Below are 23,473 nucleotides of genomic sequence, written 5' to 3' on the forward strand. Positions count from 1 at the left end.
ACGAAGGTTTTATATGTTATCTAGATTTATACTATGTGATCAAGAAATGCATTTCTACCCATATTAATTCTAAGTTAATAGGTTACTGTTGATTGTATTATAATTATAGTAGTTATTCGATGAGTTTAAAATTTTGCTTTAAATACATAGTCTGAGTGGTAGGATGCAAATCAAATAAAAACTCTAAATATATAAACTATTAACATATATAAAAGGGTCATATATCCAGTCCATGAAGACGATGAGGATGATAAATTAAAAGAAAAAAAAAAGAAAAAAAAAACCTTCAACTTCTAGTGCTTGATTTTAAGAATTAGGGCTGATAGGGGTGGTGCCATTATTTGGGCTGGCTAACGGGGTTGAATGTTTTAAGATTTAGGGCTATTGACACTTCTCATGGGATTGTGTTTAATTGCACATTTTTAAAGTTCATCGGCGCCAATGATTTATTAATTATTGCGTTATTCAAAGTGGAGATGCGGAGTATCGATCCCCGTACCTCTCGCATGCGAAGCGAGCGCTCTACCATTTGAGCTACATCCCCATCTTCATTATGAATTTTTCGAATTTGACTAGTAATAAAATGTCGAAGTTTAATATGTTATCTAGATTTATACTATGTGATCAAGAAATGCATTTCTACCCATAATAATTCTAAGTTAATAGGATACTGTTGATTGTATTATAATTATAGTGGTTATTGGATGTGTTAAAAATTTTGCTTTAAATTCATAGTCTGAGTGGTAGGATGCAAATCATATAAAAACTTAATATATAGGGTCATATATCTAGCCCAATAAAACCTTCAACTTCTGGTGTTTGTGGTCTTGATTGTTTTCATTACACATTTGCTTATGTTGGGTGTTGTGTTCTAAGCTTGCACTTACAAGGCTTTCAAAGTACCTCTCGCATGCTAAGCGAGCGCTCTACCATCTGAGCTACATCCCCATTTTCATTGTGAATTTTTCGAATTGAACTAGTTATAAAATGTCGAAGTTTTATATGTTATCTAGATTTATACTATGTGATCAAGAAATGTATTTCTACCCATAATAATTCTATGTTAATAGGATACTGTTGATTGTATTATAATTATAGTGGTTATTTGATGTGTTTAAACTTTTGCTTTAAATTCATAGTCTGTGTGGTAGGATGCAAATCATATAAAAACTTAATATATAGGGGTCATATATCTAGCCGAATAAAACCTTCACCTTCTGGTGTTCGTGTTCTTGGTTGTTTTCATTACACATTTCATTAGGTTGGGTGTTGTGTTCTAAGCTTGCAATTAGAAGGCTTTCAAAGTGGAGATGCGAGGTATCGATCCCCATACCTCTCACATGCTAAGCGAGTGCTCTACCATCTGAGCTACATCCCCATTTTCATTGTGAATTTTTCGAATTTGACTAGTTATAAAATGTCGAAGTTTTATATGTTATCTAGATTTATACTATGTGATCAAGAAATGCATTTCTACCCATAATAATTCTAAGTTAATAGGATACTGTTGATTGTATTATAATTATAGTGGTTATTTAATGTGTTTAAAATTTTGCTTTAAATTCATAGTCTGAGTGGTAGGATGCAAATCATATAAAAACTTATTATATAGGGTCATATATCTTGCCCAAGAAAGCCTTCAACTTCTGGTGTTCGTGGTGTTGATTGTTTTCATTACACATTTGATTAGGTTGGGTGTTGTGTTCTAAGCTTGCACTTACAAGGCTTTCAAAGTAGAGAAGCGGGGTTACAATCCCCGTACCTCTCGCATGCTAAGCGAGCGCTCTACCATCTGAGCTACATCCCCATTTTCATTGTGAATTTTTCGAATTTGACTAGTTAAAAAATGTCGTAGTTTTATATGTTATCTAGATTTATACTATGTGATCAAGAAATGCATTTCTACCCATAATAATTCTAAGTTAATAGGATACTGTTGATTGTAATATAATTATAGTGGTTATTTGATGTGTTTAGAATTTTGCTTTAAATTCATAGTCTGAGTGGTAGGATGCAAATCATATAAAAACTTAATATATATGGTCGTATATCTAGCACAAGAAAGCCTTCAACTTCTGGTGTTCGTGGTCTTGATTGTTTTCATTACATATTTGATAAGGTTGGGTGTTGTGTTCTAAGCTTGCACTTACAAGGCTTTCAAAGTGGAGATGCGGGGTATCAATCCCCGTACCTCTCGCATGCTAAGCGAGCGCTCTACCATCTGAGCTACATCCCCATTTTCATTGTGAATTTTTCGAATTTGACTACTTATAAAATGTCGAAGGTTTTATATGTTATCTAGATTTATACTATGTGATCAAGAAATGCATTTCTACCCATAATAATTCTAAGTTAATAGGATACTGTTGATTGTATTATAATTATAGTGGTTATTTGATGTGTTTAAAATTTTGCTTTAAATTCATACTCTGAGTGGTAGGATACAAATCATATAAAAACTTAATATATAGGGTCATATATCTAGCCCAATAAAACCTTCAACTTCTGGTGTTTGTGGTCTTGATTGTTTTCATTACACATTTGCTTATGTTGGGTATTGTGTTCTAAGCTTGCACTTACAAGGCTTTCAAAGTACCTCTCGCATGCTAAGAGAGCGCTCTACCATCTGAGCTACATCCCCATTTTCATTGTGAATTTTTCGAATTGGACTAGTTATAAAATGTCGAAGTTTTATATGTTATCTAGATTTATACTATGTGATCAAGAAATGTATTTCTACCCATAATAATTCTATGTTAATAGGATTCTGTTGATTGTATTATAATTATAGTGGTTATTTGATGTGTTTAAAATTTTACTTTAAATTCATTGTCTGAGTGGTAGGATGCAAATCATATAAAAACTTAATATATAGGGTCATATATCCAGCCCAATAAAACCATCACCTTCTGGTGTTTGTGTTTTTGGTTGTTTTCATTACACATTTGATTAGGTTGGGTGTTGTGTTCTAAGCTTGCACTTAGAAGGCTTTCAAAGTGGAGATGCGGGGTATCAATTCCCATACCTCTCGCATGCTAAGCGAGCGCTCTACCATCTGAGCTACATCCCCATTTTCATTGTGAATTTCTCGAATTTGACTAGTTATAAAATTTCGAAGTTTTATATGTTATCTAGATTTATACTATGTGATCAAGAAATTCATTTCTACCCATAATAATTCTAAGTGAATAGGATACTGTTGATATTATTATAATTATAGTGGTTATTTGATGTGTTTAAAATTTTGCTTTAAATTCATAGTCTGAGTGGTAGGATGCAAATCATATAAAAACTTAATATATAGGGTCATATATCTAGCCCAATAAAACCTTCAACTTCTGGTGTTTGTGGTCTTGATTGTTTTCATTACACATTTGCTTATGTTGGGTGTTGTGTTCTAAGCTTGCACTTACAAGGCTTTCAAAGTACCTCTCGCATGCTAAGCGAGCGCTCTACCATCTGAGCTACATCCCCATTTTCATTGTGAATTTTTCGAATTGAACTAGTTATAAAATGTCGAAGTTTTATATGTTATCTAGATTTATACTATGTGATCAAGAAATGTATTTCTACCCATAATAATTCTATGTTAATAGGATACTGTTGATTGTATTATAATTATAGTGGTTATTTGATGTGTTTAAAATTTTGCTTTAAATTCATAGTCTGTGTGGTAGGATGCAAATCATATAAAAACTTAATATATAGGGTCATATATCTAGCCGAATAAAACCTTCACCTTCTGGTGTTCGTGTTCTTGGTTGTTTTCATTACACATTTCATTAGGTTGGGTGTTGTGTTCTAAGCTTGCAATTAGAAGGCTTTCAAAGTGGAGATGCGGGGTATCGATCCCCGTACCTCTCACATGCTAAGCGAGTGCTCTACCATCTGAGCTACATCCCCATTTTCATTGTGAATTTTTCGAATTTGACTAGTTATAAAATGTCGTAGTTTTATATGTTATCTAGATTTATACTATGTGATCAAGAAATGCATTTCTACCCATAATAATTCTAAGTTAATAGGATACTGTTGATTGTATTATAATTATAGTGGTTATTTAATGTGTTTAAAATTTTGCTTTAAATTCATAGTCTGAGTGGTAGGATGCAAATCATATAAAAACTTATTATATAGGGTCATATATCTTGCCCAAGAAAGCCTTCAACTTCTGGTGTTCGTGGTGTTGATTGTTTTCATTACACATTTGATTAGGTTGGGTGTTGTGTTCTAAGCTTGCACTTACAAGGCTTTCAAAGTAGAGAAGCGGGGTTACAATCCCCGTACCTCTCGCATGCTAAGCGAGCGCTCTACCATCTGAGCTACATCCCCATTTTCATTGTGAATTTTTCGAATTTGACTACTTATAAAATGTCGAAGGTTTTATATGTTATCTAGATTTATACTATGTGATCAAGAAATGCATTTCTACCCATAATAATTCTAAGTTAATAGGATACTGTTGATTGTATTATAATTATAGTGGTTATTTGATGTGTTTAAAATTTTGCTTTAAATTCATACTCTGAGTGGTAGGATGCAAATCATATAAAAACTTAATATATAGGGTCATATATCTAGCCCAATAAAACCTTCAACTTCTGGTGTTTGTGGTCTTGATTGTTTTCATTACACATTTGCTTATGTTGGGTATTGTGTTCTAAGCTTGCACTTACAAGGCTTTCAAAGTACCTCTCGCATGCTAAGAGAGCGCTCTACCATCTGAGCTACATCCCCATTTTCATTGTGAATTTTTCGAATTGGACTAGTTATAAAATGTCGAAGTTTTATATGTTATCAAGATTTATACTATGTGATCAAGAAATGTATTTCTACCCATAATAATTCTATGTTAATAGGATTCTGTTGATTGTATTATAATTATAGTGGTTATTTGATGTGTTTATAATTTTACTTTAAATTCATAGTCTGAGTGGTAGGATGCAAATCATATAAAAACTTAATATATAGGGTCATATATCCAGCCCAATAAAACCTTCACCTTCTGGTGTTTGTGTTTTTGGTTGTTTTCATTACACAATTGATTAGGTTGGGTGTTGTGTTTTAAGCTTGCACTTTCAAGGCTTTCAAAGTGGAGATGCGGGGTATCGATCCCCGTACCTCTCGCATGCTAAGCGAGCGCTCTACCATCTGAGCTACATCCCCATTTTCATTGTTAATATTTTGAATTAGACTGGTTGTAAAATGACGAAGGTTTTATATGTTATCTATATTTATACTATGTGATCAAGAAATGCATATCTACCCATATTAATTCTAAGTTAATAGGATACTGTTGATTGTATTATAATTATAGTAGTTATTCGATGAGTTTAAAATTTTGCTTTAAATTCATAGTCTGAGTGGTAGGATGCAAATCATATAAAAACTTATTATATAGGGTCATATATCTAGCCGAATAAAACCTTCACCTTCTGGTGTTCGTGTTCTTGGTTGTTTTCATTACACATTTCATTAGGTTGGGTGTTGTGTTCTAAGCTTGCAATTAGAAGGCTTTCAAAGTGGAGATGCGGGGTATCGATCCCCGTACCTCTCACATGCTAAGCGAGTGCTCTACCATCTGAGCTACATCCCCATTTTCATTGTGAATTTTTCGAATTTGACTAGTTATAAAATGTCGAAGTTTTATATGTTATCTAGATTTATACTATGTGATCAAGAAATGCATTTCTACCCATAATAATTCTAAGTTAATAGGATACTGTTGATTGTATTATAATTATAGTGGTTATTTAATGTGTTTAAAATTTTGCTTTAAATTCATAGTCTGAGTGGTAGGATGCAAATCATATAAAAACTTATTATATAGGGTCATATATCTTGCCCAAGAAAGCCTTCAACTTCTGGTGTTCGTGGTGTTGATTGTTTTCATTACACATTTGATTAGGTTGGGTGTTGTGTTCTAAGCTTGCACTTTCAAGGCTTTCAAAGTAGAGAAGCGGGGTTACAATCCCCGTACCTCTCGCATGCTAAGCGAGCGCTCTACCATCTGAGCTACATCCCCATTTTCATTGTGAATTTTTCGAATTTGACTAGTTAAAAAATGTCGTAGTTTTATATGTTATCTAGATTTATACTATGTGATCAAGAAATGCATTTCTACCCATAATAATTCTAAGTTAATAGGATACTGTTGATTGTAATATAATTATAGTGGTTATTTGATGTGTTTAGAATTTTGCTTTAAATTCATAGTCTGAGTGGTAGGATGCAAATCATATAAAAACTTAATATATATGGTCGTATATCTAGCACAAGAAAGCCTTCAACTTCTGGTGTTCGTGGTCTTGATTGTTTTCATTACATATTTGATTAGGTTGGGTGTTGTGTTCTAAGCTTGCACTTACAAGGCTTTCAAAGTGGAGATGCGGGGTATCAATCCCCGTACCTCTCGCATGCTAAGCGAGCGCTCTACCATCTGAGCTACATCCCCATTTTCATTGTGAATTTTTCGAATTTGACTACTTATAAAATGTCGAAGGTTTTATATGTTATCTAGATTTATACTATGTGATCAAGAAATGCATTTCTACCCATAATAATTCTAAGTTAATAGGATACTGTTGATTGTATTATAATTATAGTGGTTATTTGATGTGTTTAAAATTTTGCTTTAAATTCATACTCTGAGTGGTAGGATGCAAATCATATAAAAACTTAATATATAGGGTCATATATCTAGCCCAATAAAACCTTCAACTTCTGGTGTTTGTGGTCTTGATTGTTTTCATTACACATTTGCTTATGTTGGGTATTGTGTTCTAAGCTTGCACTTACAAGGCTTTCAAAGTACCTCTCGCATGCTAAGAGAGCGCTCTACCATCTGAGCTACATCCCCATTTTCATTGTGAATTTTTCGAATTGGACTAGTTATAAAATGTCGAAGTTTTATATGTTATCTAGATTTATACTATGTGATCAAGAAATGTATTTCTACCCATAATAATTCTATGTTAATAGGATACTGTTGATTGTATTATAATTATAGTGGTTATTTGATGTGTTTAAAATTTTACTTTAAATTCATAGTCTGAGTGGTAGGATGCAAATCATATAAAAACTTAACATATAGGGTCATATATCTAGCCCAATAAAACCTTCACCTTCTGGTGTTCGTGTTCTTGGTTGTTTTCATTACACATTTGATTAGGTTGGGTGTTGTGTTCTAAGCTTGCACTTAGAAGGCTTTTAAAGTGGAGATGCGGGGTATCAATCCCCGTACCTCTCACATGCTACGCGAGCGCTCTACCATCTAAGCTACATCCCCATTTTCATTGTGAATTTTTCGAATTTGACTAGTTATAAAATGTCGAAGTTTTATATGTTATCTAGATTTATACTATGTGATCAAGAAATTCATTTCTACCCATAATAATTCTAAGTTAATAGGATACTGTTGATAGTATTATATTTATAGTGGTTATTTGATGTGTTTAAAATTTTGCTTTAAATTCATAGTCTGAGTGGTAGGATGCAAATCATATAAAAACTTAATATATAGGGTCATATATCTAGCCCAATAAAACCTTCAACTTCTGGTGTTTGGGGTCTTGATTGTTTTCATTACACATTTGCTTATGTTGGGTATGTGTTCTAAGCTTGCACTTACAAGGCTTTCAAAGTACCTCTCGCATGCTAAGCGAGCGGTCTACCATCTGAGCTACATCCCCATTTTCATTGTGAATTTTTCGAATTGGACTAGTTATAAAATGTCGAAGTTTTATATGTTATCTAGATTTATACTATGTGATCAAGAAATGTATTTCTACCCATAATAATTCTAAGTGAATAGGATACTGTTGATATTATTATAATTATAGTGGTTATTTGATGTGTTTTAAATTTTGCATTAAATTCATAGTCTGAGTGGTAGGATGCAAATCATATAAAAACTTAATATATTGGGTCATATATCTTGCCCAAGAATGTTTTCAACTTCTTGTGTTCGTGGTCTTGATGGTTTTCAATACACATTTGATTAGGTTGGGTGTTGGTTCTAAGCTTGCACTTACAAGGCTTTCAAAGTGGAGATGCGGGGTATCGAACCCCGTACCTCTCGCATTCTAAGCGAGCGCTCTACCATCTGAGTTACATCCCCATTTTCATTGTGAATTTTTCGAATTTGACTAGTTATAAAATTTCGAAGTTTTATATGTTATCTAGATTTATACTATGTGATCAAGAAATGTATTTCTACCCATAATAATTCTATGTTAATAGGATTCTGTTGATTGTATTATAATTATAGTGGTTATTTGATGTGTTTAAAATTTTACTTTAAATTCATAGTCTGAGTGGTAGGATGCAAATCATATAAAAACTTAATATATAGGGTCATATATCCAGCCCAATAAAACCTTCACCTTCTGGTGTTTGTGTTTTTGGTTGTTTTCATTACACAATTGATTAGGTTGGGTGTTGTGTTTTAAGCTTGCACTTTCAAGGCTTTCAAAGTGGAGATGCGGGGTATCGATCCCCGTACCTCTCGCATGCTAAGCGAGCGCTCTACCATCTGAGCTACATCCCCATTTTCATTGTTAATTTTTCGAATTGGACTAGTTATAAAATGTCGAAGTTTTATATGTTATCAAGATTTATACTATGTGATCAAGAAATGTATTTCTACCCATAATAATTCTATGTTAATAGGATTCTGTTGATTGTATTATAATTATAGTGGTTATTTGATGTGTTTAAAATTTTACTTTAAATTCATAGTCTGAGTGGTAGGATGCAAATCATATAAAAACTTAATATATAGGGTCATATATCCAGACCAATAAAACCTTCACCTTCTGGTGTTTGTGTTTTTGGTTGTTTTCATTACACAATTGATTAGGTTGGGTGTTGTGTTTTAAGCTTGCACTTTCAAGGCTTTCAAAGTGGAGATGCGGGGTATCGATCCCCGTACCTCTCGCATGCTAAGCGAGCGCTCTACCATCTGAGCTACATCCCCATTTTCATTGTTAATTTTTTGAATTAGACTGGTTGTAAAATGACGAAGGTTTTATATGTTATCTATATTTATACTATGTGATCAAGAAATGCATATCTACCCATATTAATTCTAAGTTAATAGGATACTGTTGATTGTATTATAATTATAGTAGTTATTCGATGAGTTTAAAATTTTGCTTTAAATTCATAGTCTGAGTGGTAGGATGCAAATCATATAAAAACTTAATATATAGGGTCATATATCTAGCCGAATAAAACCTTCACCTTCTGGTGTTCGTGTTCTTGGTTGTTTTCATTACACATTTCATTAGGTTGGGTGTTGTGTTCTAAGCTTGCAATTAGAAGGCTTTCAAAGTGGAGATGCGGGGTATCGATCCCCGTACCTCTCACATGCTAAGCGAGTGCTCTACCATCTGAGCTACATCCCCATTTTCATTGTGAATTTTTCGAATTTGACTAGTTATAAAATGTCGAAGTTTTATATGTTATCTAGATTTATACTATGTGATCAAGAAATGCATTTCTACCCATAATAATTCTAAGTTAATAGGATACTGTTGATTGTATTATAATTATAGTGGTTATTTAATGTGTTTAAAATTTTGCTTTAAATTCATAGTCTGAGTGGTAGGATGCAAATCATATAAAAACTTATTATATAGGGTCATATATCTTGCCCAAGAAAGCCTTCAACTTCTGGTGTTCGTGGTGTTGATTGTTTTCATTACACATTTGATTAGGTTGGGTGTTGTGTTCTAAGCTTGCACTTACAAGGCTTTCAAAGTAGAGAAGCGGGGTTACAATCCCCGTACCTCTCGCATGCTAAGCGAGCGCTCTACCATCTGAGCTACATCCCCATTTTCATTGTGAATTTTTCGAATTTGACTAGTTAAAAAATGTCGTAGTTTTATATGTTATCTAGATTTATACTATGTGATCAAGAAATGCATTTCTACCCATAATAATTCTAAGTTAATAGGATACTGTTGATTGTAATATAATTATAGTGGTTATTTGATGTGTTTAGAATTTTGCTTTAAATTCATAGTCTGAGTGGTAGGATGCAAATCATATAAAAACTTAATATATATGGTCGTATATCTAGCACAAGAAAGCCTTCAACTTCTGGTGTTCGTGGTCTTGATTGTTTTCATTACATATTTGATTAGGTTGGGTGTTGTGTTCTAAGCTTGCACTTACAAGGCTTTCAAAGTGGAGATGCGGGGTATCAATCCCCGGACCTCTCGCATGCTAAGCGAGCGCTCTACCATCTGAGCTACATCCCCATTTTCATTGTGAATTTTTCGAATTTGACTACTTATAAAATGTCGAAGGTTTTATATGTTATCTAGATTTATACTATGTGATCAAGAAATGCATTTCTACCCATAATAATTCTAAGTTAATAGGATACTGTTGATTGTATTATAATTATAGTGGTTATTTGATGTGTTTAAAATTTTGCTTTAAATTCATACTCTGAGTGGTAGGATGCAAATCATATAAAAACTTAATATATAGGGTCATATATCTAGCCCAATAAAACCTTCAACTTCTGGTGTTTGTGGTCTTGATTGTTTTCATTACACATTTGCTTATGTTGGGTATTGTGTTCTAAGCTTGCACTTACAAGGCTTTCAAAGTACCTCTCGCATGCTAAGAGAGCGCTCTACCATCTGAGCTACATCCCCATTTTCATTGTGAATTTTTCGAATTGGACTAGTTATAAAATGTCGAAGTTTTATATGTTATCTAGATTTATACTATGTGATCAAGAAATGTATTTCTACCCATAATAATTCTATGTTAATAGGATACTGTTGATTGTATTATAATTATAGTGGTTATTTGATGTGTTTAAAATTTTACTTTAAATTCATAGTCTGAGTGGTAGGATGCAAATCATATAAAAACTTAATATATAGGGTCATATATCTAGCCCAATAAAACCTTCACCTTCTGGTGTTCGTGTTCTTGGTTGTTTTCATTACACATTTGATTAGGTTGGGTGTTGTGTTCTAAGCTTGCACTTAGAAGGCTTTTAAAGTGGAGATGCGGGGTATCAATCCCCGTACCTCTCACATGCTACGCGAGCGCTCTACCATCTAAGCTACATCCCCATTTTCATTGTGAATTTTTCGAATTTGACTAGTTATAAAATGTCGAAGTTTTATATGTTATCTAGATTTATACTATGTGATCAAGAAATTCATTTCTACCCATAATAATTCTAAGTTAATAGGATACTGTTGATAGTATTATATTTATAGTGGTTATTTGATGTGTTTAAAATTTTGCTTTAAATTCATAGTCTGAGTGGTAGGATGCAAATCATATAAAAACTTAATATATAGGGTCATATATCTAGCCCAATAAAACCTTCAACTTCTGGTGTTTGGGGTCTTGATTGTTTTCATTACACATTTGCTTATGTTGGGTATGTGTTCTAAGCTTGCACTTACAAGGCTTTCAAAGTACCTCTCGCATGCTAAGCGAGCGGTCTACCATCTGAGCTACATCCCCATTTTCATTGTGAATTTTTCGAATTGGACTAGTTATAAAATGTCGATGTTTTATATGTTATCTAGATTTATACTATGTGATCAAGAAATGTATTTCTACCCATAATAATTCTAAGTTAATAGGATACTGTTGATAGTATTATATTTATAGTGGTTATTTGATGTGTTTAAAATTTTGCTTTAAATTCATAGTCTGAGTGGTAGGATGCAAATCATATAAAAACTTAATATATAGGGTCATATATCTAGCCCAATAAAACCTTCAACTTCTGGTGTTTGGGGTCTTGATTGTTTTCATTACACATTTGCTTATGTTGGGTATGTGTTCTAAGCTTGCACTTACAAGGCTTTCAAAGTACCTCTCGCATGCTAAGCGAGCGGTCTACCATCTGAGCTACATCCCCATTTTCATTGTGAATTTTTCGAATTGGACTAGTTATAAAATGTCGAAGTTTTATATGTTATCTAGATTTATACTATGTGATCAAGAAATGTATTTCTACCCATAATAATTCTAAGTGAATAGGATACTGTTGATATTATTATAATTATAGTGGTTATTTGATGTGTTTTAAATTTTGCATTAAATTCATAGTCTGAGTGGTAGGATGCAAATCATATAAAAACTTAATATATTGGGTCATATATCTTGCCCAAGAATGTTTTCAACTTCTTGTGTTCGTGGTCTTGATGGTTTTCAATACACATTTGATTAGGTTGGGTGTTGGTTATAAGCTTGCACTTACAAGGCTTTCAAAGTGGAGATGCGGGGTATCGAACCCCGTACCTCTCGCATGCTAAGCGAGCGCTCTACCATCTGAGTTACATCCCCATTTTCATTGTGAATTTTTCGAATTTGACTAGTTATAAAATTTCGAAGTTTTATATGTTATCTAGATTTATACTATGTGATCAAGAAATGCATTTCTACACATAATAATTCTAAGTTAATAGGATACTGTTGATTGTAATATTATTATAGTGGTTATTTGATGTGTTTAAAATTTTGCTTTAAATTCATAGTCTGAGTGGTAGGATGCAAATCATTTAAAAACTTAATATAAAGGGTCATATATCTAGCCCAAGAAAGTTTTCAACTTATGGTATTCGTGGTCTTGATGGTTTTCAATACACATTTGATTAGGTTGGGTGTTGGTTCTAAGCTTGCACTTACAAGGCTTTCAAAGTGGAGATGCGGGGTATCGATCCCCGTTCCTCTCGCATGCTAAGCGAGCGCTCTACCATCTGAGCTACATCCCCATTTTCACTGTGAATTTTTCGAATTTGACTAGTTATAAAATGTCGAAGTTTTATATGTTATCTAGATTTATACTATGTGATCAAGAAATGCATTTCTACCCATAATAATTCTAAGTTAATAGGATACTGTTGATTGTATTATAATTATAGTGGTTATTTGATGTGTTTAAAATTTTGCTTTAAATTCATAGTCTGAGTGGTAGGATGCAAATCATATAAAAACTTAATATATAGGGTCATATATCTTGCCCAATAAAGCCTTCAACTTCTGGTGTTCGTGTTCTTGGTTGTTTTCATTACACATTTGATTAGGTTGGGTGTTGTGTTCTAAGCTTGCACTTAGAAGGCTTTCAAAGTGGAGATGCGGGGTATCAATCCCCATACCTCTCGCATGCTAAGCGAGCGCTCTACCATCTGAGCTACATCCCCATTTTCATTGTGAATTTTTCGAATTTGACTAGTTATAAAATGTCGAAGTTTTATATGTTATCTAGATTTATACTATGTGATCAAGAAATTCATTTCTACCCATAATAATTCTAAGTTAATAGGATACTGTTGATAGTATTATAATTATAGTGGTTATTTGATGTGTTTAAAATTTTTCTTTAAATTCATAGTCTGAGTGGTAGGATGCAAATCATATAAAAACGTAATATATAGGGTCATATATCTAGCCCAATAAAACCTTCAACTTCTGGTGTTTGTGGTCTTGATTGTTTTCATTACACATTTGCTTATGTTGGGTATTGTGTTCTAAGCTTGCACTTACAAGGCTTTCAAAGTACCTCTCGCATGCTAAGCGAGCGCTCTACCATCTGAGCTACATCCCCATTTTCATTGTGAATTTTTCGAATTTGACAAGTTATAAAATGTCGAAGTTTTATATGTTATCTAGATTTATACTATGTGATCAAGAAATGCATTTCTACCCATAATAATTCTAAGTTAATAGGATACTTTTGATTGTATTATAATTATAGTGGTTATTTGATGTGTTTAAAATTTTGCTTTAAATTCATAGTCTAAGTGGTAGGATGCAAATCATATAAAAACTTAATATATAGGGTCATATATCTAGCCCAAGAAAGCCTTCAACTTCTGGTGTTCGTGGTCTTGATTGTTTTCATTACACATTTGATTAGGTTGGGTGTTATGTTCTAAGCTTGCACTGCACTTAGAAGGCTTTCAAAGTGGAGATGCGGGGTATCAATCCCCGTACCTCTCACATGCTAAGCGAGCGCTCTACCATTTGAGCTACATCCCCATTTTCATTGTGAATTTTTCGAATTTGACTAGTTATAAAATGTCGAAGTTTTATATGTTATCTAGATTTATACTATGTGATCAAGAAATGCATTTCTACCCATAATAATTCTAAGTTAATAGGATACTGTTGATTGTATTATAATTATAGTGGTTATTTAATGTGTTTAAAATTTTGCTTTAAATTCATAGTTTGAGTGGTAGGATGCAAATCATATAAAAACTTAATATATAGGGTCATATATCTTGCCCAAGAAAGCCTTCAACTTCTAGTGTTCGTGGTGTTGATTGTTTTCATTACACATTTGATTAGGTTGGGTGTTGTGTTCTAAGCTTGCACTTATAAGGCTTTCAAAGTGGAGATGTGGGGTATCAATCCCCATACCTCTCGCATGCTAAGCGAGCGCTCTACCATCTGAGCTACATCCCCATTTTCATTGTGAATTTTTCGAATTTGACTAGTTATAAAATGTCGAAGTTTTATATGTTATCTAGATTTGTACTATGTGGTCAAGAAATACATTTCTACCCATAATAATTCTAAGTTAATAGGATACTGTTGATTGTAATATAATTATAGTGGTTATTTGATGTGTTTAAAATTTTGCTTTAAATTCATAGTCTGAGTGGTAGGATGCAAATCATATAAAAACTTAATATATAGGGTCATATATCTAGCCCAAGAATGTTTTCGACTTCTAGTGTTCGTGGTCTTGATGGTTTTCAATACACATTTGATTAAGTTGGGTGTTGGTTCTAAGCTTGCACTTACAAGGCTTTCAAAGTGGAGATGCGGGGTATCGATCCCCGTACCTCTCGCATGCTAAGCGAGCGCTCTACCATCTGAGTTACATCCCCATTTTCATTGTGAATTTTTCGAATTTGACTATTTATAAAATGTCGAAGTTTTATATGTTATCTAGATTTATACTATGTGATCAAGAAATGCATTTCTACACATAATAATTCTAAGTTAATAGGATACAGTTGATTGTAATATAATTATAGTGGTTATTTGATGTGTTTAAAATTTTGCTTTAAATTCATAGTCTGAGTGGTAGGATGCAAATCATATAAAAACTTAATATATAGGGTCATATATCTTGCCCAATAAAGCCTTCAACTTCTGGTGTTCGTGTTCTTGGTTGATTTCATTACACATTTGATTAGGTTGGGTGTTGTGTTCTAAGCTTGCACTTAGAAGGCTTTCAAAGTGGAGATGCGGGGTATCAATCCCCATACCTCTCGCATGCTAAGCGAGCGCTCTACCATCCGAGCTACATCCCCATTTTCATTGTGAATTTTTCGAATTTGACTAGTTATAAAATGTCGAAGTTTTATATGTTATCTAGATTTATACTATGTGATCAAGAAATGCATTTCTACCCATAATAGTTCTAAGTTAATAGGATACTGTTGATTGTATTATAATTATAGTGGTTATTTGATGTGTTTAAAATTGTGCTTTAAATTCATAGTCTGAGTGGTAGGATGCAAATCATACAAAAACTTAATATATAGGGTCATATATCTTGCCAAATAAAGCCTTCAACTTCTGGTGTTCGTGTTCTTGGTTGATTTCATTACACATTTGATTAGGTTGGGTGTTGTGTTCTAAGCTTGCACTTAGAAGGCTTTCAAAGTGGAGATGCGGGGTATCAATCCCCATACCTCTCGCATGCTAAGCGAGCGCTCTACTATCTGAGCTACATCCCCATTTTCATTGTGAATTTTTCGAATTTGACTTGTTATAAAATGTCGAAGTTTTATATGTTATCTAGATTTATACTATGTGATCAAGAAATGCATTTCTACCCATAATTGTTCTAAGTTAATAGGATACTGTTGATTGTATTATAATTATAGTGGTTATTTGATGTGTTTAAAATTGTGCTTTAAATTCATAGTCTGAGTGGTAGGATGCAAATCATACAAAAACTTAATATATAGGGTCATATATCTAGCCCAATAAAACCTTCAACTTCTGGTGTTCGTGGTCTTGATTGTTTTCATTACACATTTGATTAGGTTGGGTGTTGTGTTCTAAGCTTGCACTTACAAGGCTTTCAAAGTGGAGATGCGGGGTATCGATCCTCGTACCTCTCGCATGCTAAGCGAGCACTCTACCATCTGAGCTACATCCCCATTTTCATTGTGAATTTTTCGAATTAGACTGGTTGTAAAATGACGAAGGTTTTATATGTTATCTAGATTTATACTATGCGATCAAGAAATGCATTTTTACCCATAATAATTCTATGTTAACAGGATACTGTTGATTGTATTATAATTATAGTGGTTATTTGATGTGTTTAAAATTTTGCTTTAACTTCATAGTCTGAGTGGTAGGATGCAAATCATATAAAAACTCTAAATATATAAACTATTAACATATATAAAAGGGTCATATTTGGGCTGGCTAACGGGGTCGAATGTTTTAAGATTTAGGGCTATTGACACTTCTCATGGGATTGTGTTTAATTGCACATTTTTAAAGTTCATCGGCGCCAATGATTTATTATTATTGCGTTATTCAAAGTGGAGATGCGGAGTATCGATCCCCGTACCTCTCGCATGCGAAGCGAGCGCTCTACCATTTGAGCTACATCCCCATCTTCATTATGAATTTTTCGAATTTGACTAGTTATAAAATGTCGAAGTTTTATATGTTATCTAGATTTATACTATGTGATCAAGAAATGCATTTCTACCCATAATAATTCTAAGTTAATAGGATACTGTTGATTGTATTATAATTATAGTGGTTATTTGATGTGTTTAAAATTTTGCTTTAAATTCATAGTCTGAGTGGTAGGATGCAAATCATATAAAAACATAATATATAGGGTCATATATCTAGCCCAATAAAACCTTCAACTTCTAGTGTTCGTGGTCTTGATTGTTTTCATTACACATTTGATTAGGTTGGGTCTTGTGTTCTAAGCTTGCACTTACAAGGCTTTCAAAGTGGAGATGCGGGGTATCGATCCTTGTACCTCTCGCATGCTAAGCGAGCACTCTACCATCTGAGCTACATCCCCATTTTCATTGTGAATTTTACGAATTAGACTGGTTGTAAAATGACGAAGGTTTTATATGTTATCTAGATTTATACTATGCGATCAAGAAATGCATTTTTACCCATAATAATTCTATGTTAATAGGATACTGTTGATTGTATTATAATTATAGTGGTTATTCGATGAGTTTAATATTTTGCTTTTAATTCATAGTCTGAGTGGTAGGATGCAAATCATATAAAAACTCTAAATATATATACTATTAACATATATAAAATGGTCATATATCTAGTCCAAGAAGACGATGAGGAGGATGAAGAAAAAGAACAAAAAAAAAAAGCCATCAACTTCTGGTGGGGTAGAGCGCTCACGAAGTGATTGATTTTAAGAATTAGGGCTAATAGGGGTGGTGCCATTATTTGGGCCGCCGTGCTTGATTTTAAGAATTAGGGCTAATCGGGGTGGTGCCATTATTTGGGCTTAGAGCGCTCACGAAGTACTTGATTTTAAGAATTAGGGCTAATAGGGGTGGTGCCATTATTTGGGCCGGCTAACGGGATTGAATGTTTTTAATTGCACATTTTTAAAGTTCATCGTCGTAATTGACACTTCTCATGGGATTTGTTTTATACTTCCAATTTGATTGCCTTTTAAGTTCCTGGGATTTATTTTATACTTCCAATTTGATTGCGTTTGTTGTTATGTTCAAAGTGGAGATGTGAGGTAACGATCCCCGTACCTCTCGCATGCTAAGCAAGCGCTCTACCATCTGAGCTACATCCCCTTTTTCATATTGAATTTTATTAATTAGACTAGTTATAAAATGTTATAATTATAGTGGTTATTTGATATGTTTAAAATTTTGCTTTAAATTCGTCTGAGTGGTAGGTGTTGGTCCCAAAAGAGGTAAGGTGAAAGTCTAGGGTGGGGGGGGGGGGGGTGAATAGACTTTCAAACTTTTTCGCACAGCATAACAATTGCTAAGCCAGAGATAAACCAAAACTCTTAACTAGATTGTTAGAGTATGGTGCACAGCGGAAATAAATAAACATAAAGTTTTTGTGAGATTGTGTGAGCAGTATATCTCGTGTATAGCGAATATGTAAAGAGCAGTAAGTAAAGAAAGCAGTAAAGAACACAAGACAATTATTGTGGTTCACGAGGTGGTGTAATCCTCCTACTCCACTTGCTCTTATCTCCAAGAGCAATTCATTATATCTACCACTCCTTGGTTCCAAGATACAATGAATTTCCGTGATCTAGTGCTTTGATCACAAAGCCCGCACTAATCACGCCCAGTGACACCACACTGCTGCTTCGGGTTTCACGTCGCCGCGCTACTATCCCAGGATTTCACGACTCCGCGTTACTTTCCCCCCGTCTTCCACACTCCGGTAGAAATGTATCCCGTGATCTAGTGCTTTGATCACAAAGCCCGCACTAATCACACACAGTGCCTCCGACACTGCTGCTTCGGATCTCACAGCTCCGTGTGACAATCCAGGATTTCACAACTCCGTGCTACTTTCCTCCCTTCTCTTGTTTTGCTCCAAAACAAGTGTTGTCTTGCTTCCAACTTCTGAGACTCTGTAGATGATCTTCAATGATGCGCAGGTCTCTTTGATGAAGATAAACACTCTGGAATTATTTCTCTTGATAGCTCTGAGTGTTTTCTCTCTTTGAATATATCAAGTAAAGCACTTGATATTTATGCTCTGTTTTGCTCTGTTTAAGAACTCTCAGAATATTTTTCTTTTGAAGCTCTCTGAGTTCTTTTTCTTTTCTCACTTCTCACTTGAAGATTTTTGGTATGCTCTGTACCAAATGAGATTTTTGCTCTATGCTCTTTTAAGCTTAATTTCTCTATTCGATCTCCTTGATGAGTTCGAATTTTCTGCTCTCTTGTTCGTGAGTTTCTCAACTGCTCTATTGCTCTTCAAGTTCGTGTTCTTCAAGTCTTCATATCTTCATCATTTTATAGCTGGTAATGAGAATCTGTCCGTTGGAAAGAGACGCTCTCATTTTTGAAATCTTGTATCTTTTTGTCAGAGATCTTATCTTATCTTCTACAAAGATGTCAGAAAGGATAAGCTAGCCGTTTGATGGATCTTCATCTCCATGTAAATGAGCTCCCAAACTTCATCTGATATTCCTCTGGTTTAACGTTGAGTGGGAATATCTGGGTCTCTGTTTTGGTGTAGAATGGCTTCTCTGATCAGCTCTGAAGTGCTCCTCGTATCTTTGGGATTTAAAAATATTCTTCAATTTAATCCCATACTAGTTAAACTAGTATTATTCCTTGTGAGAATATTTTCACTGTAAGTTCATCTTCATCTTCTTCATTCTTACGTCTGGGTGTTCTCAGACTTCAAACTGGTTGTGAACTTCCACCAAATTTGAATTTCTCCTTTGCAATTGACACCCAATTTCAATTGACTTGTAATTGGCACCCAATTTGAATTTCTCCTTGGCACCCAATTTGAATTTCTCCTTTGTAATTGGCTCCCAATCTACTCCTGGTGCTTTATATTGCTTCCCAATTTGAATTTTTGACTTTGACTTCGAAATTGGCTCCCAGACTTCTCCTGGTATTGAATTTCATCTCAATTCAATTTGATCTCCATGTCTTCTTTGAATCGGTCCCCAACATCCCATATTCCCAAACTTGCTCCCAATTTCAATTTCTCTTAAACTATCTCCCAATTTCAATTGCTTCGAACTAGCTCCCAATTTCAATTGCTATGAAATCGGCTCCCAAGTGCAATTGCATCTCAATTGCCACCCAATTGAAATTGCTTCCCAATTTCCACTTGTAATTGGCGCCCAACTCCATCATATTTTATTAATTTTGGCTTCTCAAATTTTACCTTGTAAAATTGTTAATGGTGAGTTTCAAACTTGAGCAATTTCGCATAATATATCAAGCATCATCCACTTCGTCCGTACAACTATTAAGTAAATCTCCAATCTTCTTTGATGTACTCCTTTCTTTCCATAGATGCTTGATCTCCAAGTCAATTTCATGCATTCTTCCAATCTTAATTTTCTTCACGAAAATTCTTCTGGGATATCTTCTTTAAGTAGTAGCGACATGAATATTGTATCATTCATCTTCTTCTTCAATTTGTCATTTTCTCCAGACAAATTCTTGATTTTAGGCTTTATATCTTCTTCTTCTTCTGTTTTCATGCATCTTCCTCTGTTTTTCTCTTTTCCAACTTAAATAATTTCTCGATCATGGTCTAAGACTCTACTAGACCTATGAAATAAAAATGGGGGATCTACAAATACATATTTGGCATATCAAAACCATTACACCTTATTCCTAACAGTAGGATCCAAATCATATAAAAACTCAATATATAGGGTCCTATATCTAGCCCAAGAAAGCCTTCTGGTGTAACCATTTGTGTGACACCCCGTAATCCAAAATCGATTAAGGGATTAAAGTAATTAATCCTAATCCAATTGGTATCTTAATTCCTAAAAATCCTGAAAATTCAATAGTCCGGGACTAGTAATTGACTAGTCAACCCCAAAGTCAAGGTTGTACCTTAAGCTTTGTGAGGAGTTCCCTTGTCCCCTTACACCTCTTCATTTTAGTAAGGGTATTCATGACTTTTCACCTTGTGTTAGTATTGCAAGCTAACCTAGTAGACACTCCTCATTTCTCTCCTTACACTTTCCAAACTTTAGCTCTACCTTATCTCTAAAAAGGTAGATAGCTTTTCTTCCAAGCCAAGTTGAAGCTTTGTCAAATCTTCAAGAGTTGTCTCCAAGATTCTACCTTTCATACATTTGGGCATCTATGAGGGTAAGATCTATGTTCATCTTGTGTTTTTAGTGTTTTCTAAGGTGTCTTTTCTTAAAGATAGAATCTTTATGATCTTTTGGTGTGTTCTTGAAGTGGGTTTGGAAGGTGAGCCTTATTAGGAGCTTGGTGAAGTGTTAAGTGAAGGTTTTTGTCTACAAGAGGTAACCCATGCTCTACAAAATCTATTTTGCTTACCTATTTGATGATTCTTGGATTCTACATGTGATTTTTCTATGAAATGTGAGTGTTTATGCATTGTCTTGTGAAAATGCATATCTAGAGCTTGTGTTTAGGGTTCTTGTATGTCATTGCTTGGCTATTCCTTTGATACAAGTCATTTTGTTGTATTTTGTGAGATTTGGCATGTTTTGGACTTGAATTTGAGTTTGGTGTTGAAAATCCCCGAAGGGATTATTTTGGTACAGGTACGTACCCGCTGGCGGAACGGCGGGTAGGCGTCCACCCGCCGCCCTACCCGTGGGGTACAAGGCCGGTGGGTAGTGTACCCGCGGGCGGAACCACGGGTAGGCGCCTACCCGTGGGTCCACCCGCGGGGAACATGATTTGGTTGGTTGGGGATTTGTTCCCCGTGATTCATTTGACACGGTATTTGGTCTTTTGACTTCCCGTTGTTCTTTTGTGGAACTATTTGAGCGTCTTCTTGATGTTTCGTATGTCTAGAACTATATGGTAGGGATCCATGTAGGTTTTGGTGTCTTGAATCGTGCTAATTGTTCAACATTGTGATTCGTTGAACCGTGATGAGTCTTGTGTGTTCTTCGGAATTACGTTTGGTTTACCTGTTTGATAAGCATGCTAGTTCGGTGTTTAAATACTAGCATGTGTGTTGTTTATACTTTCCTATTGTTGATGATGACTTGTGTTATTCATCGTTGTTGTTGGGTTGTGACCCATTCCTTGATTGAGTATGGTTTCATATCTTCGTTTTGATCCGTTGATTGATTCCTGTTGAGGTGTGGTGTGTGTGGCTGTACCTGGATTGCACGATTAGTGGTATGGGACACTAGTCACCAAGGTACGGCAGTGGTCCTCGTAGTGGCCATGACGTGATTATGGAGTTTGTGACCTTTGTGTAAGGTTCACGTGTTTATTTCTGGGATAACATGTGTTATCCAGGGCATGTGTTGCCATTTGTGATCAGTACCCTCGTGTACTATGAAATCGGTGGTTCTGTTGGAGGGCGAACGACGATTCCCGGAGGAATAAGGTTGGACTTGGTGTACAGGGGTCCTGGAGGTAAAGGTTTGAACTAAACATAAGGTTGGGGGTAGTCATATCAATTCGTGATGGGTGATGTCACGAAGACTTGTGTAACCGTTAGCACCCCTTTTTACCTCCAGTTGTAGGGGTAGTCATATCAATTCGTGATGGGTGATGTCACGAAGACTTGTGTAACCGTTAGCACCCCTTTTTACCTCCAGTTGTATAAACCTCTTCCGCTGTGTTTGATGTTCTATTTAGATATATGCGAGTAGCACAGAAATTAGGGGGTGTTACAATTTGGGTTGGTTGGTTATTCTATTCAAAGAATACATTTACGAGGCTTTCAAAGTGGAGATGCGGGGTATCGAACCTCGTACCTCTCGCATGCTAAGCGAGCGCTCTACCATCTGAACTACATCCCCTTGTTCATATTGAATTTTATTAATTAGACTAGTTATAAAATGTCAAAGGTTTTATACGTTATATAGATTTATACTTTGTGATCAAGAAATACATTTCTACCCATAATAATTCTAAGTTAATAGGATACTGTTTATTGTATTATAATTATAGTGGTTATTTGATGAGTTTAAAATTTTGCTTTTAATTCATAGTATGGGTGGTAGGATGCAAATCATATAAAAACTCTAAATATATATACTATTAACATATATCAAAGGGTCATATATCTAGTCCAAGAAGACGATGATGAGGATGAAGAAAAAAGAAAAAAAGAAAAAGAAAAAAAGCCTTCAACTTCTGGTGGAGTAGAGCGCTCACGAAGTGCTTGATTTTAAGAACTAGGGCTAATAGGGGTGGTGCCATTATTTGGGCCGGCTAGTGGAGTAGAGCGCTCAGGGCTAATAGGGGTGGTGCCATTAATTGGGCCGACTAACGAGATTCAATGTTTTTAAGCGACGCCTGGGTTTTATTTTATACATCCAATTTGATTGCGTTAGTTATTCTGTTCAAAGTGGAGATGCGGGGTATCTATCCTCGTACCTCTCGCATGCTAAGCGAGCGCTCTACCAACTGAGCTACATCCCCTTTTTCATATTGAATTTTATTAATTAGACTAGTTATAAAATGTCGAAGGTTTTATATGTTATCTAGATTTATACTATGCGATAAAGAAATGCATTTTTACCCACAATAATTCTAAGTTAATAGGATATTGTTGATTGTATTATAATTATAGTGGTTATTTGATATGTTTAAAATTTTGCTTTAAATTCGTCTGAGTGGTAGGGGTGCAAACCATACAAAAACTCAATATATAAGGTGATATATCTAGCCCATAAAAGCCTTCAGGTGTAACCATTTGGGTTAGTTGTTCTATTCAAAGCTTGCACTTACGAGGATTTCAAAGTGGATATGCGGGATATCAA

The 23,473-nt window shown here is 34.5% G+C and overlaps 20 non-coding genes across 20 annotated transcripts; all 20 read right to left on the bottom strand.

Moving 5' to 3' along the window:
• Nucleotides 1-471: 471 nt before the first annotated feature.
• On the bottom strand, nt 472-544 carry TRNAA-CGC. Its single transcript has one exon. It is a non-coding gene; the product is annotated as a tRNA-Ala (tRNA).
• A 1,619-nt stretch (nt 545-2,163) lies between these two features.
• Nucleotides 2,164-2,236, bottom strand: TRNAA-AGC. Its single transcript has one exon. It is a non-coding gene; the product is annotated as a tRNA-Ala (tRNA).
• Nucleotides 2,237-3,830: 1,594 nt separating this feature from the next.
• TRNAA-AGC lies at nt 3,831-3,903 on the bottom strand. The gene has a single exon. It is a non-coding gene; the product is annotated as a tRNA-Ala (tRNA).
• A 1,190-nt stretch (nt 3,904-5,093) lies between these two features.
• Nucleotides 5,094-5,166, bottom strand: TRNAA-AGC. The gene has a single exon. It is a non-coding gene; the product is annotated as a tRNA-Ala (tRNA).
• A 357-nt stretch (nt 5,167-5,523) lies between these two features.
• Nucleotides 5,524-5,596, bottom strand: TRNAA-AGC. Its single transcript has one exon. It is a non-coding gene; the product is annotated as a tRNA-Ala (tRNA).
• Nucleotides 5,597-6,381: 785 nt separating this feature from the next.
• On the bottom strand, nt 6,382-6,454 carry TRNAA-AGC. The gene has a single exon. It is a non-coding gene; the product is annotated as a tRNA-Ala (tRNA).
• Nucleotides 6,455-8,046: 1,592 nt separating this feature from the next.
• Nucleotides 8,047-8,119, bottom strand: TRNAS-AGA. Its single transcript has one exon. It is a non-coding gene; the product is annotated as a tRNA-Ser (tRNA).
• Nucleotides 8,120-8,475: 356 nt separating this feature from the next.
• TRNAA-AGC lies at nt 8,476-8,548 on the bottom strand. Its single transcript has one exon. It is a non-coding gene; the product is annotated as a tRNA-Ala (tRNA).
• Nucleotides 8,549-8,904: 356 nt separating this feature from the next.
• On the bottom strand, nt 8,905-8,977 carry TRNAA-AGC. Its single transcript has one exon. It is a non-coding gene; the product is annotated as a tRNA-Ala (tRNA).
• A 357-nt stretch (nt 8,978-9,334) lies between these two features.
• Nucleotides 9,335-9,407, bottom strand: TRNAA-AGC. Its single transcript has one exon. It is a non-coding gene; the product is annotated as a tRNA-Ala (tRNA).
• A 785-nt stretch (nt 9,408-10,192) lies between these two features.
• On the bottom strand, nt 10,193-10,265 carry TRNAA-AGC. Its single transcript has one exon. It is a non-coding gene; the product is annotated as a tRNA-Ala (tRNA).
• A 1,995-nt stretch (nt 10,266-12,260) lies between these two features.
• Nucleotides 12,261-12,333, bottom strand: TRNAA-AGC. The gene has a single exon. It is a non-coding gene; the product is annotated as a tRNA-Ala (tRNA).
• A 355-nt stretch (nt 12,334-12,688) lies between these two features.
• TRNAA-AGC lies at nt 12,689-12,761 on the bottom strand. The gene has a single exon. It is a non-coding gene; the product is annotated as a tRNA-Ala (tRNA).
• Nucleotides 12,762-13,117: 356 nt separating this feature from the next.
• TRNAA-AGC lies at nt 13,118-13,190 on the bottom strand. The gene has a single exon. It is a non-coding gene; the product is annotated as a tRNA-Ala (tRNA).
• A 1,194-nt stretch (nt 13,191-14,384) lies between these two features.
• TRNAA-AGC lies at nt 14,385-14,457 on the bottom strand. The gene has a single exon. It is a non-coding gene; the product is annotated as a tRNA-Ala (tRNA).
• A 355-nt stretch (nt 14,458-14,812) lies between these two features.
• Nucleotides 14,813-14,885, bottom strand: TRNAA-AGC. Its single transcript has one exon. It is a non-coding gene; the product is annotated as a tRNA-Ala (tRNA).
• A 1,214-nt stretch (nt 14,886-16,099) lies between these two features.
• Nucleotides 16,100-16,172, bottom strand: TRNAA-AGC. The gene has a single exon. It is a non-coding gene; the product is annotated as a tRNA-Ala (tRNA).
• Nucleotides 16,173-16,566: 394 nt separating this feature from the next.
• Nucleotides 16,567-16,639, bottom strand: TRNAA-CGC. Its single transcript has one exon. It is a non-coding gene; the product is annotated as a tRNA-Ala (tRNA).
• Nucleotides 16,640-22,434: 5,795 nt separating this feature from the next.
• On the bottom strand, nt 22,435-22,507 carry TRNAA-AGC. The gene has a single exon. It is a non-coding gene; the product is annotated as a tRNA-Ala (tRNA).
• Nucleotides 22,508-23,059: 552 nt separating this feature from the next.
• Nucleotides 23,060-23,132, bottom strand: TRNAA-AGC. The gene has a single exon. It is a non-coding gene; the product is annotated as a tRNA-Ala (tRNA).
• Between the last annotated feature and the right edge of the window lie 341 nt (nt 23,133-23,473).

Source organism: Ipomoea nil, unplaced genomic scaffold (assembly GCF_001879475.1).
Source record: "Ipomoea nil cultivar Tokyo-kokei standard unplaced genomic scaffold, Asagao_1.1 scaffold3227, whole genome shotgun sequence".
Lineage (NCBI taxonomy): Eukaryota > Viridiplantae > Streptophyta > Magnoliopsida > Solanales > Convolvulaceae > Ipomoea > Ipomoea nil.